Source organism: Castor canadensis, chromosome 7 (genome assembly GCF_047511655.1).
Source record: "Castor canadensis chromosome 7, mCasCan1.hap1v2, whole genome shotgun sequence".
Taxonomy (NCBI): domain Eukaryota; kingdom Metazoa; phylum Chordata; class Mammalia; order Rodentia; family Castoridae; genus Castor; species Castor canadensis.
In genome coordinates, this window is record NC_133392.1 from 141,113,200 (window position 1) to 141,128,207 (window position 15,008).

Below are 15,008 nucleotides of genomic sequence, written 5' to 3' on the forward strand. Positions count from 1 at the left end.
AAGGGCAAAATAGCTTCTGCCAGGTATCCAGGGGGTGGGAGGGAGTGGGAGGGAATGGAGTGGGTGGTAAGGGAGAGGGCAGGGGGAAAGGGGAGAAATGACCCAAACATTTTATGCACATATGAATAAAAAAATAATAAAAATAAAAATAAAATAAGTGGAGGTGGGGAGATAGTGGTGGTATTTATTTGGCAGTTTTAAAATTCTACTTAGAGGCTGGGTGCCAGTGGCCCACAGCTGTAATCCTAGCTACTCAGGAGGCAAAGATCAGGAAGATTGCAGTTCAAAGCCAGCAGGGGCAAATAGTTCGAGACACCCTATCTTAAATAAATAAATAAATAAAACATCACAAAAACAGGTGGTGGTGGAGTGGCTCAAGGTGAAGACTCTGAGTACAAACCCCAGTACTGCAAAAAAAAAAAAATTCTACTTAGAAATCCACTCCTAGGGCAAGGGGCTGGTGATGTGGAACCTGGGAAGAGGGAGGCTGTGCCCTGCCAGCAGAGACAGCACTGGGCTTAGTTCTTCCTGCAGAACCTCCAACAACCCTGACAAGGCAGAATGCCCCTTACCACCATTTTACTAATAAGGAAACTGAGGCCCAGAGAGGTTAAAGACTCACTGTGGGTCACGGCACATGCCTGAACCAGGGTTACACACCAGGCCATAAGACTCCATGCCTTGCCCAGGAGACTCTATTTTGTTTTCTCTTACTCTGCGGGCCTTCCAGAACTTTCCCCACACTGTGTCCGTTTTCTCACGTGAAGTGTAGGCCTCTGTGGCCCTGGGAGCCCAGTGGACAGCAGGCTCTCACCTGCTCCTCCCAGACCTGCTCCTCACTCTGCTGTCTCCACCATAAGCTTCCAGCAACCAAGCCTCCGCCCTCACACTGTGCCTGCAGCTTGGCTGTCATGGAGTCACTGACAAGGCCACTCTCCCTCTGTGCAATTAGCTCAGGTAATTGTTGGACCCAAACGCATAGCTTTTGGTCCTGTCTGCATTAATTCCATGTGCCTAATCCCACATCGAGTCAATTGGAGGCCAGCAGAGGCACCTCTCCTCAGCCCTCCTGAGCTCTGAATCCCTTGCATCTGATGGTTTGTTTTGGTAATTCTTCTCCAAGTGGGCTGAGAGCCCTGGGCTGGGAGCAGAGCCCTGTGATACAGCACTGGAGACTGCCTTCTAGGCCAGTATCCACTCTGATGGATCCCCTTGAGCTCCATAGTTCAGCCAACTTGGCCAGCTGTCAGCTGTCCAAAGTCCTCTTTCTTCCTATGGTTTGCTGGTGCCTGGCCTGTCCCTTTTCTTTCCGTTCTCATCCCGCCCCCATCTCTCTTTCCTTCTCTGTGTGCTCCTAATTCTCTTCATCCCTCAAGGCTATCAAGGTCCAGCCACAGAGACTTCTCATTGTTTCCAGAGGGATCTTTGGCTCCATGGGGAGGGATGGTGCCCAGAGCCTGGTGGATGGTGTAGGTGGGTCATCCAGTCTGTCACTGCCCAAGGCAGCTCCTGAGTGCTGCCTGGTTCCTGTGAATGGTCAGTGTCCTGAGCTCTCATGACCTGCAAGTCCTTTCTCAGGTCTACCCCACATCCTGCCTGGTATAGGGCAGAGCCTGTGAGCAGCTTTCTCCTTTCCAGCCTTCCTTTTGGCTGGGTCCCTCGGGCTGTGCTCACGGATAGGGGTTTCGAGTCATTTCTATGCTGCTTTCCTAGACACTCCATCATGGAGCTGGGTGCCCTGCCTCTCTCCCTGTTCTTCCCTCCCACCTCCTCTGGCTTCCTGGAGAGTCACAGCTGCTGTCCCCACCCATGAAGCCACAAAGGAGGGCTACACTCACTTCCTCCTCTGTGGCGCTCAGCAGATGGACTGTGGGCTGTGGGGGTAAGGACCCCATGTGGGTCTCTGCCAGTCTGGGGTCCTGGGGGTACAAAGAGCCCAGGCTGGAACTTGCTGTGTCCAGAGAAGCCCAAGCTTACCTGGGAGCCCCATAGCTCCATGGGAGGCTGAGTCCATGGCTACAGGACTAAGGGAGCCCCCAGGACAGGGCTTTGTAGGGTCCGCAAACTGGGGCTGAATGGGGGCAACCTTCTTCCTGATTTGGGGTTGGTGGCCCAAAGTGGACTTTATCCCAATTTCCAGAGACCTTGGGGCCAGTAGGGATTAGGAACAAGGTCCCAGCCTAGGACTGCTACTGCAGCCACGTGGGGTGGTGGCAGCTGCTGTCTGGGGCTGTGAGCTGAGAGTGGAGGCTGAGTCCGTCTCCCTCCAGAGATGCTCTGGGACGCCTACCAGCTCCTGGGCTAAGGCTCCCACCTTGGATCCCTTGGGATCATCCAGCCCTGCACAGGGCCATTGTCACCCATCTCCTCCTCTGCAGGAAGCCAGTGAACATGACCAAGGCCACCATCAACTACCGCCAAGAGAAGACCCACATGATGAGTGCCGTCGACCGCAGCTTCACGGACCAGAGCACCCTGCAGGAGGACGAGCGGCTGGGCCTGTCCTTCATGGACACCCCAAGCTATAGCCCCAGGGGTGAGTGCCACCTTCCCACTCTGGGCTCCCCACCTGAGCCCACCCACAGCTGAGTTCTGAAACACCCAGCAAAGCATCTATTGTGAGTCTGCTGCATACCGGCACTGACCAGGGAATCTGGGAAAGGCACTGGGTGTGTATGCGGTGTGGCTGGGGGAACTGTGAGGAACTCAGCCAGCATCACAGTACCTCAAGATCCAGTGACAGTTGTCACACAGGAGCAGGTGCTGCTGTGGAATCCAAGGATCAGAGGAGCTCATCATTTATAGAGTGCTTGCTGTGTGTAAAGCGGAGATGCAGTGGCTGAGAGGAACCGGCCTGGATTCACCTGGCCTCTCAGATCCCCTTCTTAACTGTGTGACCTCAGGTAGCTTGTTCAGCCTCTCTGCTCTCCTATAAAATGAGTAGCTATCATAGAGCTGCTGTGAGAGGAGAATGAGACCATGTGTGTAAATCACTCAGAGAAGGGCCTGTGATTGTCTGTGCAGGCAATCTTTGTTGGCATTATTTGTGTGTGGTACACCTTGCACTGCAAGCTTTTCATATACTGCAACTTTAAATCTTCTTTTTACAACATGTTCGATTTGTATAGAGACTCTATGTAACAAGCGTGCAAATTATGACGTGCAAGAAGAAAACCAACTGCGGTGGGAAGTAGAATGTTTGCAAGAGCACTGACGCCCAGGCTGGCCCTCCCGCTACCTCCCCTACTGCTTCCCTGTCTGTCTATCCTTTGAATTCTCACAGCAATGTCCGCATCACCACACAAGGTGTTGTTGGGCTTTACCCTTTACGAAGATGCTCTCATGGTGCCTGGATTTTTCTGACCCACAGTGTTTTACTCAACACTGTTTCTCAATTGGCCCACTTGGACACCTGCACCTGCGGCTCATTCGTTTCACCGAGGCCTGCTATCCCCTGGTAGAATTGTATCACAATTTATGGACCCGTCCTCCTCTCCACAGATGCTTCAGTTCCTCCTAGTTTTTGTTCTCTTTTCTGGGGCTTCTTCTTGGCTTGTTTGTTTTTACAAATGAGGCAGCTGTGAACATTCTTGCACAGGTCTCCTGCTGCCCCTGCACAGGAGATGTTGTGGAGAATTGCTGGGCTGTGGCAGGTGTGTCTGTTCCATTTCACATGACAGGGACAAATTGTGTACCATGGCTGCGTCTGCACCCCACCCTTCCCCGCAGCAGGTACACACTGCCACACCTCTTACACAGAATTGCCATTGGTCAGCCTTCTCAGCGTTTGCCAGAAGAGTGGGTGTAAAATGCCAGTCTTTGTGTTCTGCATTTTCATTTCCGTGATTACTATGAAACTAAACCTATTTTCAAATGATTATTGCCTTCAGATTTCTTCTAGGAAATGCCTGCCTGTGTCTAATTTCCTATTGTTTGTTGTGATCCTTGTGGTTTTGAAGAGTCCTTTATTCACTTAGGATGTAGTCATCTGTTGATTACATGTTTATAATATCTTCTCCCTGTCGGAGGCTGGTTTGTCTGTTTACCTTTCAATGTATTCATTGTTATTTAGTCAAATTTTTCCATGTTAGCCTTCCATAATTTGCACTTGGTAAAGAAAGATTTTGTTACCCAAGGTTATAAAAAATGGTCTATATTTTCTTCTAAATTATTTAAAGCATTGCATTTCATGTTCAAATCTCTATCCATCTAGAATCGATTTTGAGGTGTTCTGAGTTAGGGATTTGATTTCTTTTTTTTCCCATATGAATAACCCATTGTTGTGGTACAGTTCACTCCCCCCAGGGGCTGCAATGACCCCCCCTGTTACAGACACTTTCCATCCACTTCTTCCTCTGGTCTTTTCTCTAAGTCAATGAGCCCACACCAATCCCACTGTCTGAAAGGAAAAGTCCCCTGCTTTATTCTTCGGGTGAGTCTTGACTATTTTCCTCCTTGTTCTTTTTCTTATAAATTTTATAATCAGCTCGTCAAAATCCTCAAAATATGCTATTGAAATTTCAACTGAAATGTTATAGCTCTATAAAACTATTTAAGGAAAAGTGTTGTCTTTGCAGTAATAAATCTTCTTATCTAAAAAAATGACGTCTCTTTACACTCTTCAGTCTTGAATATCTTTCAGTAATTTTCTCCAGAAATGTTTTGGACATTTTTACTATTAACATTAGCTGTTAATATGGCAAAGATCATTTCTAGATTTTTCTATAGTAATTAACATGCAAATTCCTGGGATAATCCAAACTCAATCATGATGCATGGTTATTTTTGCAGTAAGTTAGTAACTTTGCAATTTCATAGTGTTAGTGACTTTTATAGCTGTGATTATGAGAAGTATTTGAATTATAATCTTTCTTGTAATATTCCTGTCTCATTTTTTGGTACCAAAACTGTCATATCTTATAGAATTCACAGAGATCTTTTGCCTCTTTCCAGTTTCTGTAAACTTGGGATGTTATATTCCCTCAAAACATGGAACATACTACCAGTGAGCCACAAAACAATCTAGAGATGGCATTGCTAACTATGAGCTAATTTAAAATTTCTAATTCAATATATTTAAGTTAGCAAAGGAGTATGCAGACTTTCTGTGTTTTTAAATATCACTTTTAGTAAGTTATACTTTTCTAGGAAGATGTCCGTTAGTCTAAGTTTCAAATGTGTAGACATACACTTATTCATTATATTGTCTTGCTATATTTTTAATAACTCCCTTAAATTTCTCAATAGTCCTTCACTTGGTTATTATCAACTTCTTCTTTTGCAAATGAGGAGAGAAAGGCTCAGGAAAGATTAGTCATCCATCCAGTCTGACTGCCAATCCTGACCACGTCAGGACATAGAACAAGGTACTTCTAAAGCCTGAATATTTTTGCAGTGCTGAGGATGAAACCCAGGGCCTCACACCTGCTAGGCAAGTGCTTTACCACTGAGCTGCACCTGTATCCACAAGAACAAGATATTTCTGAAATGCAGACCCATGCCATCTCCTCCGCACTTTGCAAGGCGTGAAGAAACGGTAGGACTTGGACAGCTATGGATGGGAAAGACAGGTATTTGCAGGCTGGAGAGTAGCAAGGTATGCATGTGAGCTAGTAGGGAGGACATGCAGAGTCTGGTGGGTGAGGAAGTAGGGGAGGATGAGGTGGGCAGACACAGGTCTTGCTGGATATGTTCACAATAGCAGGAGACACTGACCTTTCACCCAGGAGACTTGGCATATAGTTGGAGAGACATGACTGACTTAGAAGAGGCAAGACCAAGCTGATTGTCAGATATGTAGAAGATCAAGGCTGTATGAGAAAGGATGCCTGGGGACAGGAATGCCAGGGAAGATGTCCAGTGAAATAGGGTTTAAACTGTGATTGGCAGGATTTGACTGATAATGAGGAGCAAAGGCACTGTGGGCAGGGTGGTATAGAACCTGGCAAAGGTCTGGCTACCAGGTAAGCTTTAGGAGCAGGGCTTGGACCCTTGGACTCTAGATCTCTTTTCTATCTCCCCCACCCACTGGCCCAGTTCCACCTCTATCTTTCTCCCCAACCAGTAGAAGTCAAACTCTTGGAAACACAATGCAGGCAGTTGCTCTCATGGGCTCTGCACATGGTGGTGTGCTCTGTCATCACCATTTTGACATTCTTAATTATTTTATTTTTTTACCTTGTGTTTTGCAATTAAAGTCCAAAGAAACAATGGAGGATGAATGTGGTGTGCCCACTGCTCCCAGTCATCCTATTTACATATGGTAGTCATAATGCCCCCAGCACAGAATTCCAGTGATGCACAGGAGCTTGGAGACCTCAAGGTGGGCATGAGGTACCACTGCACACCTTCTAGGAAGCACAAAACCAGGAAATGACAAGTGTTGGTGAGACTACAGAGAAATTGTACCCTTGAGCATCATTCGTAGGAATTTATAATGGTGCAGCCCCTATGGGAAGGTGTGACAGTTTCTCAGAAAATTAGACCTAGAATTACTGCACAGTCTGGCAATTCCACTTTTGGGTAAATACCAAAAAGGATTGAAAGTGAGGACTCAAATAGATGCTGTGTACCTGTGTTCAAGTGCAGCATTATTCACAATAGCCAATGGAAGTATCCCAAGTGTCTATCAGGGATGAATGGATGAACCAAGTGTGACATTGACATACAGTGCAATATTATTCAGTCCTAAATAGGAAAGAAACTCTGATACTTGCTACAACATGGATGAACCTTGAAGACACGCTAAGTGAAATAGAGCAGTCATAAAAGGACAAGTAGTGATTGATCCCACTTCTCCAAGGTCCTTAGAGGAGTCATCCTCTAAGGTGCAAGGTAAGCACATGCCATCCATGGGTGAGTGTAAGGGCACTGATGCCTAGGAGGCCATGCTTTCTACTGGAACCAGACTTTTCTAAAAATCCTAAGTGACCAGAACTCCTATCACACCCTTTCTGACTGACGTTACCTCCTGGTATTAACTGTTTATGAAAGGACTATGGAGGCAAAGGGAAAGATTGGAGCACCTGAGTCCTCTCAGTCTGTCCTTCCTGGTGCTTCCCTAAGTAAAGAGTGGAGTATGGGGTGTGGAGCACTGTTGGGAGATACCTGGGTAGGGAGGTGAACGGAGCACAGTTGAGTTAGTTTTATGCAGCAACTGCACCAGTCTGGTAAGAAGGAAATTCAAATTTGTGATGAGCTATAAAATTCACATTATCCAACTTTGAAAGCCCTATGAGTCAAATTTTCTTATGCTTGCATTAAAAAATGGCATTAAACAACACAAAGGTGAATAGTGAGGTTCATCCTAATAATTTAAATTTTTAATTTTTCTTTACTTGACATGACAGTAAATATCACATAAAAATACCAGGGTGAGGTCAGAATTACTATAACTTCAAACCCAGGTAAAAGATATTTATAATATCTTCAAGTCAACATCTCTCATGATCATGGCCACAGAAACCCTTAAAATATATGAGCAAATCAAATCAAGAATGCATAAAATAAATCATATACTACAGCCAGGTGGGAAGTACTCTAAGTATGCAAAAATGATTCAACTTTCAAAAATCAGTCAATGGAGTAAAGAAGAAAACTTATATGACTATGTCATTGATGCAGAAAAATACATTTGACAAAATGCAACAGCCAGTCATGATAAAAACTCTCAGGAAGACTAAGAATAAATGGGACCTTCTTTAACTTGATAAAGAACATGAAAGGGAGACATGGGGGGAAGTAAGGGAAGAGAAGGAAAGGGGGGGAAGGGAGGAAAGGGAAAGGAAAGAAAGACAAACCTATAGATAATGTCATCCTTATAGTGAGAGACTTAGATACTTTCCTTCAAAGACTGGAAATAAAGTAAAAACACCCTTGTTCGCCACTCCTGCTCAAGGGCACGCTGGGAAGTAAGTACCAGTCCTGCCATGCTGTGGTGGCCTGAGGCTCAACCTTCAGCACTGCCAAGAAAGAAGGGGGGGGAAGGGGGAAGAAGGAAGATATACAGGTTGGAAAGGAAGAAATAAAACTGCTTTCATTTAAAAAAAATAACATGGCTACCTATAGAATACCCCACAGAATCCAAAAAAGCAAAACAGAAACTTCTGGAAGATTTCAGTGAATACAGCGGAGATTCAGGTCACAGGATCAATATACAAAAGTCAATTATTTTCCAAAACAGCATGGATGAGCAATTGAAATTAGAAAAATAATACTGTTGCAATAATAATAAAAATTGAAATACTTAGACATAATCTAACAAAATATGCATATTATCTGTGTGGAAAAAACTGCTAAGCACTGAATAAAGAAATCAACAAATCCCTACAGCTGAAAAGCACAAAATTTGGTATGAAAACTTTACTAAATGATATTAGCAAAAGGTTAGACATTATAGAATAAAAATGTGTATAATTCATGAAGTAGAATAGAAATTGTCAAAGCATAAGCAAAGAGAGAAAATACGACTGTTCAAAAACAAAAGACTAATAGGATCTCAGTGACCCATGGAACAATGTCAAGAGGTCTAACCCACGTGCATTTGGAGTCCCAGGAAAACGTCTGTGGGAGGGTTCCATGAAGAAATAACACTGAGCACTTTCAAATTGCATGAAAACTATCAATTCACAGACACAAGAAGCTTCACAACCCCAAGAACACAGAGAAAACCACAAACACAGCTCCCCTGACCACATTGAAAGGTGACTTAAAAATCTTACAGTAGCCAGTGATTAAGGCACATCTCACGCAAGAGAACAAAGATAAGAATGAAAGCAGACCTCTCGTCAGAAACCAGGCAAGCCAGAAGACAATGGAGTGACCCATTTAGATGTCTGAAAGGGGAAACTCTAATCCTAGAACTCTACATGCAGCAAATGTCTCCCCTGAAATGCAGACAAATTAAAGACACTTTTGGGCAAACAAGAATTTAGAAAATTCAGCTCCAGCAGATCTGGACTGTGCTCTTAAAACAAGTTCTTCATGCAGAGAGAAGATGATACTGAATGGAAACTTGGATCTACACAAAGGGATGAATAGAGCCGTGAATGGTAAATAGGCAGACAAATATAAATATTGAGGATTCCTGCCTCCAGTGGGGTTGTAGACATTTACAAAAGAATATTAGTCCCATCCTAAGAATGAGTAAAAGAGCCAGTGGCTCACACCTGCAATCCTAGTTACTCAGGAGGCAGAGATCAGGAGGATCAAGGTTCAAAGCCAGCCAGGGCAAATAGTTCATGAAACCCTATCTCGAGAAAACCCATCACAAAAAAGGGCTGGTGGAGTGGCTCAAGGTGTAGGCACTGAGTTCAAACCCCAGTACCGCAAAACCACAACAAAAAAAGAATAAAAGCTGTATAATCCACAAAATCACAACTTTTTTTTTCACTCCAACATAGATCTGAGTTTAGAAAGTATAACAAGAAGAAAACAAAGAAGCCCCTGCCAAGGTTCTTGTCTCCTCAGTACTCAAATATAAACCTAGGTCTTTTGGAAAGGGAATTAAGATTAAAAATTATCCAGTATTTTATCCTAGATTGTGCAGGTGAATCCACCTTAATCACATAATCCCTTTAAACACAGAAAAGGAGGGCTAAACGGGAAAACAGAGAGAAGCAACAGAAGAGGAGAAAGGCCAGAGTGAAAGCAAGAGAGAAACTTGACCCATTGCTGTTTCAGAGGACATACAGAATGCACAAGAGGGGAAACGCAAGAAATAATTTTACAAAATGTGGACAGAGATAAAGGATGGCTTTGACTTATCAGAATGCTGTATGGTAGGAGAAATCACCAATGAAGTTGAAGATAGACCAATAAGTGGAAATTCTCCAACCTGAGAAACAAAGGAGAAAGGGTAAAAAACAGCAGAGAATCCAATACTTATCCAAGATAAGACAACAAGAAAAGAGGAGGAGATGGAGAAGGAGAAAGAGGAAGAAGGATGAGGAGGAGGGGGAGGAGGAAAGGGAAGTGGGAAAGGAAAGGGGAAGGCGAAGAGGAGAGGAAAATGAGGAGGAGGAAGGGGAAGGGAAAGAGGAGGAAAAGAAGGGAAAGAGTAGAAAAAAGCTTCCAACCAAGGATTCTACACCCAGAATTTTCTTTCAAATCAAACATAAAATAAGAATTTTTTCAGGTTGACAACAGTTGACTTGCACCACAAGAAATATTAAAGGAAGTTCTTCATGCAGATGGTTCCTGATACCTAATGGAAATTCAGATCTGCCCACAAAAAAGAAGGGCATCAGAAATGTGGAGAATTGGGGTAAATATAAGTATTTTCTCATTGCCATCTCTTTCAAAGATAACTAACTGAGAAGAAAGTAGTAAACATCTGTAACATGTAAGTTATGCCCGGGATAGAACAAGGAATGGCAGAAAGGAAATGCAAGGGTTCTGCTACAACATCGATCCACTGGAGGTGTAGTATAACTTTGTATGTAATGGGTATTATGAACACTAGAGAAATCACTATAAAAAAGACATATTACTGATATATCAACAGTGGAGATGAAATGGAATTTCTTAAATCCATTAATTAAAGAAAGACAGGAAAAGAAAAAACAAAAAGCAGATCTCACAAAAAGGGAAGCAAGATCGGGAGAGTATTTTTAAATTTAACCATTTGGACTGGGAACCTGGCTCAAGCAGTAGGGAACCTGCCTAGCAAGTGCAAAGCCCTGAGTTCAAACTCCAGTACCATCAAGAAAATTAAATTTAACTCTATAATTAATTATATCAAATGTAATGGCCTAACTCTCAAAAAGGTAAAATTAGTGCGATAAAAAAGATTTGTGGTTGCTAGGAGCTGAGGTTAGGGGAGAGGGTTGGCTACAGAAGGGTATGAGGAAAACCTTTAAAGGCAACTATTCTATTTTGTGATTGTGACGGTTGTGTCATGACTGCATGCAGTTGTCAAAATGGGGGCTGGGCATGGCTCAGGGGGGAAGCACTTACCTAGCAAGCATAAGGTCCTGAGTTCAAATCTCAGTATTGAAAAAAAAGAAACAAATAGATAAAATTCTTAAGATTGTACAACAAAACAGATGAATTTTTCTATATATAAATAAGTGTTTCAACAATTATAAACACTCCAGTTAAAAGAGATTGTCAACATAGTAGAGAAAAGAAATCTTAACAAGTGAAGAGATACCATGTTCATGGATTGGAAAACTCTCTTAAAAATTTATCTATAAGTTCAACACAATACCAACAAAATCTCAGCGACTTTTTTGAAGAAATTGACAAATTGATTCTGAAATTCATATGAGAAACAAAGGCCCCAGAAAAGCAGTTTTAGAAAGGAAGAGCAAAATTGCTCTCCTACTGTGTGAATTCAAGATCTGTCTCCATAGAGGAGACCACTGAGCACAGGTCTTGGTGACAGTGCTGAATGAGACCACGTTCTAGATGGAGGGGACAAGGGGAAGAGAAGGCCCTTGAAACTAACAGGAGGAGGAGAGTCACCTGGTGTTGCCAGGCCTTGCTATAAGCACCTGCTCCACTGAGTCACCCAGCTCAGGTGTCCATCCTGCTCTGTGACACAGCTCTGTCTCACCATTGTAGTCCCATTTCCAAGATGATACAGATTGGGAAACCAAGTCTCAGGGAGGTGAGCAGTTTGCCTCTGCAGCACAGCCAGCAGTCACAGAGCCAAGAGTCAACCCCAGATCTGCTCCAGAGTCTGTGATCTCACCCTCAGCTCCACAGTGCCGTGTAGCCTGAGGTCCACCTAACCCCACGTGTGACCTCACAGTCCCCAGGGAGTCCCACTGCCCCTGCAATGATGACCACATGCAAGTCTCCTTCTTCCCACAGCATCATCCCAGGCAGCAATGATCCTTTCTATGAATGAGGTGACAGAGACTCTGGAGGGAAGAGAACTTCCCTGAACCAGCTCATGGCAGAGCTGGGACTTGATTCCAGGTCTGTGTGATGCCAACTCCTCAGGCAGGGGTATGGTGGCATCCTAGCCAGCCTGCCAGCCCCACTCTGCCCACCTTCTAGCTACTTCCTCTGACGCCGCCCTTCCTCACAGACAGCCATCTTGGTGCACAGCTCGGGGAGGGGCTGCCTGGCTCAGGGACAGCGTCCACCACACTCAGTAACCCAGTAGCTTTGTCCCCTGGGAGGAAAGAGACTTAAGGACATCATGACTCCGGGGAAGGGCAGGCGGCTCAGACTTCAGATGACAGGACCCTGGGGGACCTGAGGGCTTTAGATGGCAGAACCAGGGCAGGAAGAAAAGCCCCAAGCTGGACCACAGAGACAGGGAGGGAGCTGTAGAAGGGACACACAGGAGGAATTTCAAATGTAAACATGGATTTCCATGCAGCACAAGGCTCAGAGCTGGGAGGAGGGAGAGACTCCAACAGCTCAGTGATGGTGGATGGAGCCGGGTCTTGACATGGAGCCAACAGGGGTTCAGAGAGAACCACAAGCTGCCTCTCAAGTCACCTGCCTCCCTGCTGGTCTCCCCACTTCCAGGCAAGTCTGCTCCAGCCAAGGTTTTTCTGGTGAGCTGGAGGGTCCCCAAACTGGCTGGCTCCATCATCATTATAAGCAGTATACCCACCAGAGATGCATGAGAATTTCAGTCGCCCCACATCTACAATACCACTTGGTATTGTTAGACTTTCACATTTTGGTCATGACTGTTGTCTCATGACAAATTCCTATATCCCTGACATATACAGATATGAGGAGAATGGATAGACTGGAGAGGAAGATATTAGAGGGCATGGGCAGGAAAGGCCTTTCTAAAGAGGTAACATTTGAACACAGACCTGAATAAAAGGCCTCAGGGCCTTTGCACCCACTGTCAGGAGAATGCTGCAATCACAGGAACCAGGAGGTGCAAAGGCCCTTAGGCAGGAATGAGTGTGGTGAGCTTCAGAAACAGTGGAGAGGCCAGTGTGGCTGAAGCAAAAAGATAGGTGCAGAGAGGGGAAGGAGACGTGTGAGGGGTTGGCAGAGTACATTTGACAACATCTAGGGACATTTTTCATTATCACCTGGGAGGAGGAGCTACTCATCTCACATTCTGCACTACACAGGACACCTCATACAACAGTGAATTCTCTGGTCCAAAATGTCACCGGCACAGAGATGGGGAAGCCTTGATCCTCAGTGGTTGGGAGCCGGGTTTTTGGTTTCAGTGTGCATGGCATAGCTGGAGGCGCCTGAGCAGGACAGGGACAGGATCTGCAGCTGCGCAGTAGACAAGTGGCTGTGGCGGGGAGGCTGCACGTGGAGGCAGGGAGGCTGGGCACTGTGGGCTACAGCATAGCATAACAGCTTGTCACTCAGGCAAAAAGGTAGGGAGGGCCATAGTGCTCATCCTAAAGAGTCCTGGATGGGCACAAATGCTGCCTCAACCTCAGGAGCGCTGTCACTTGCACCGGAAGCTGGAACAGTCTGTGGAGTCCCAGGGAGCCAGGGATGTGGGCAGTCCCACAAAGACGCTGGTTCCATGCTGCTGGGACAGAACACATCCTTCCTGTCACTTGTGACCACAGGGAGCAGCTGCCACCAGCACAGGTAGACCTGGGAAGTGCAGTGGGCAAACAGAGCTGGACTGACTCCCTCTCTTCTACTGATTATGCTACCTTGAACCACTCCATGTTTTCTGGGCCTCAGTTTCCCAATCTGTAAATCAAGAACGATATTTCAACATTCCATTGTTGTGAGAATTTCATGTAAAAACCAGGCTGTGTCTGGTACAAAGTAAGCACTCAATAAAAGGCAGCAACAATGACAGTGATGAAGTGGAGGGAGATGGTGACAGTGGTGGTGAATTGCCCCTGGATCCATCCATCTGTGAGGAAATAAATTTGGCTATTAAATTGGAAACTGAAAGAGAGTGGTCTAAAGAAGTTAAAATTATACTTTTCCCTCCTGGAAGAAAATTCTAGAAATAGGCATTACATTCCAGTAGCTTCATGCACAATGTTGCCAGCACACTAGGCTCCCTTTTTGGTTTTACTCTCCATCCATAATACATGAGCTCATCCTAGAGGTTGTCTCATGGACACAACACAGCTGATGGAGCTCTGCCAATCACAGTCCCATTCCAGACAGGGAAAAAAGGAAGAGAGTGAGCAAAAAGACTCCTGCCAGCTGTATAAGCGCCCATCTCAGAGATGGTAGCTGCACTCACGACTTCCGTTCACATCTCACTACCACCCCTTCCCCAACAAGCTAAGAGAAGCATGAAAATGCAGCTTAGCCAAGCAGATGGACAGAACTGCACTGACATTCTGCAGCTAAGCAGAAGGGAGACAGGTTCCAGGAGATGACTGGCAGCCCATGCTCCAGTCAGAACCAGGACACTTGACTGTGTGTGGACCATGAGATCCTGAGATCAAAGGTCGACCCTGGAGCTTAATCCAGGAAGTCGCTACAGGACAAAGGAGTGGGGCCACGAGGCCAAGCACAGAGGTGCACATCTGCAATCCCAACTACTAGGAAGGCAGCGATCAGGAAGATTTTGGTTGGAGGCCAGCCCTGACAAAATGTATTCAAGACCCCCATCTCAACTAGCAAGCCAGGCATGGTAGTACACGTCTATGATCCTAGCAATGACGGAGACCAGAAGTAGGAAGACAGAAGTTCAAGACTGGCCCCAGACAGAATCATGAGAATATCATCTAAAAATAAAGCAAAAAGGGGCTGATGGAGTGGCTGAAGTCATAGAGTGCCTGCCTACCAAGTGTGAGGCCCTGAGTTCAAGCCCTAGTACTGTCCCCCAAATGTAAAAGAATATACTTATTGAAGAAAACTTGGAAAATATTTAAAAATAGGAGAAAATTAAAATCCCCTGTGATTACTCACCACCAATAACAATTGTTGGTGTTTTTGTATAAATCCTGCATTTTATTAGTCATGTATGTATATAAACAAAAGCTTATATACTGTTTTATATACTGTTTTTCTCCAGGTCATAATTTACACACACTTCCCTAACATTTTTGAGAATTTCATTTTGAATAATTGTTATTGCTTAAAGT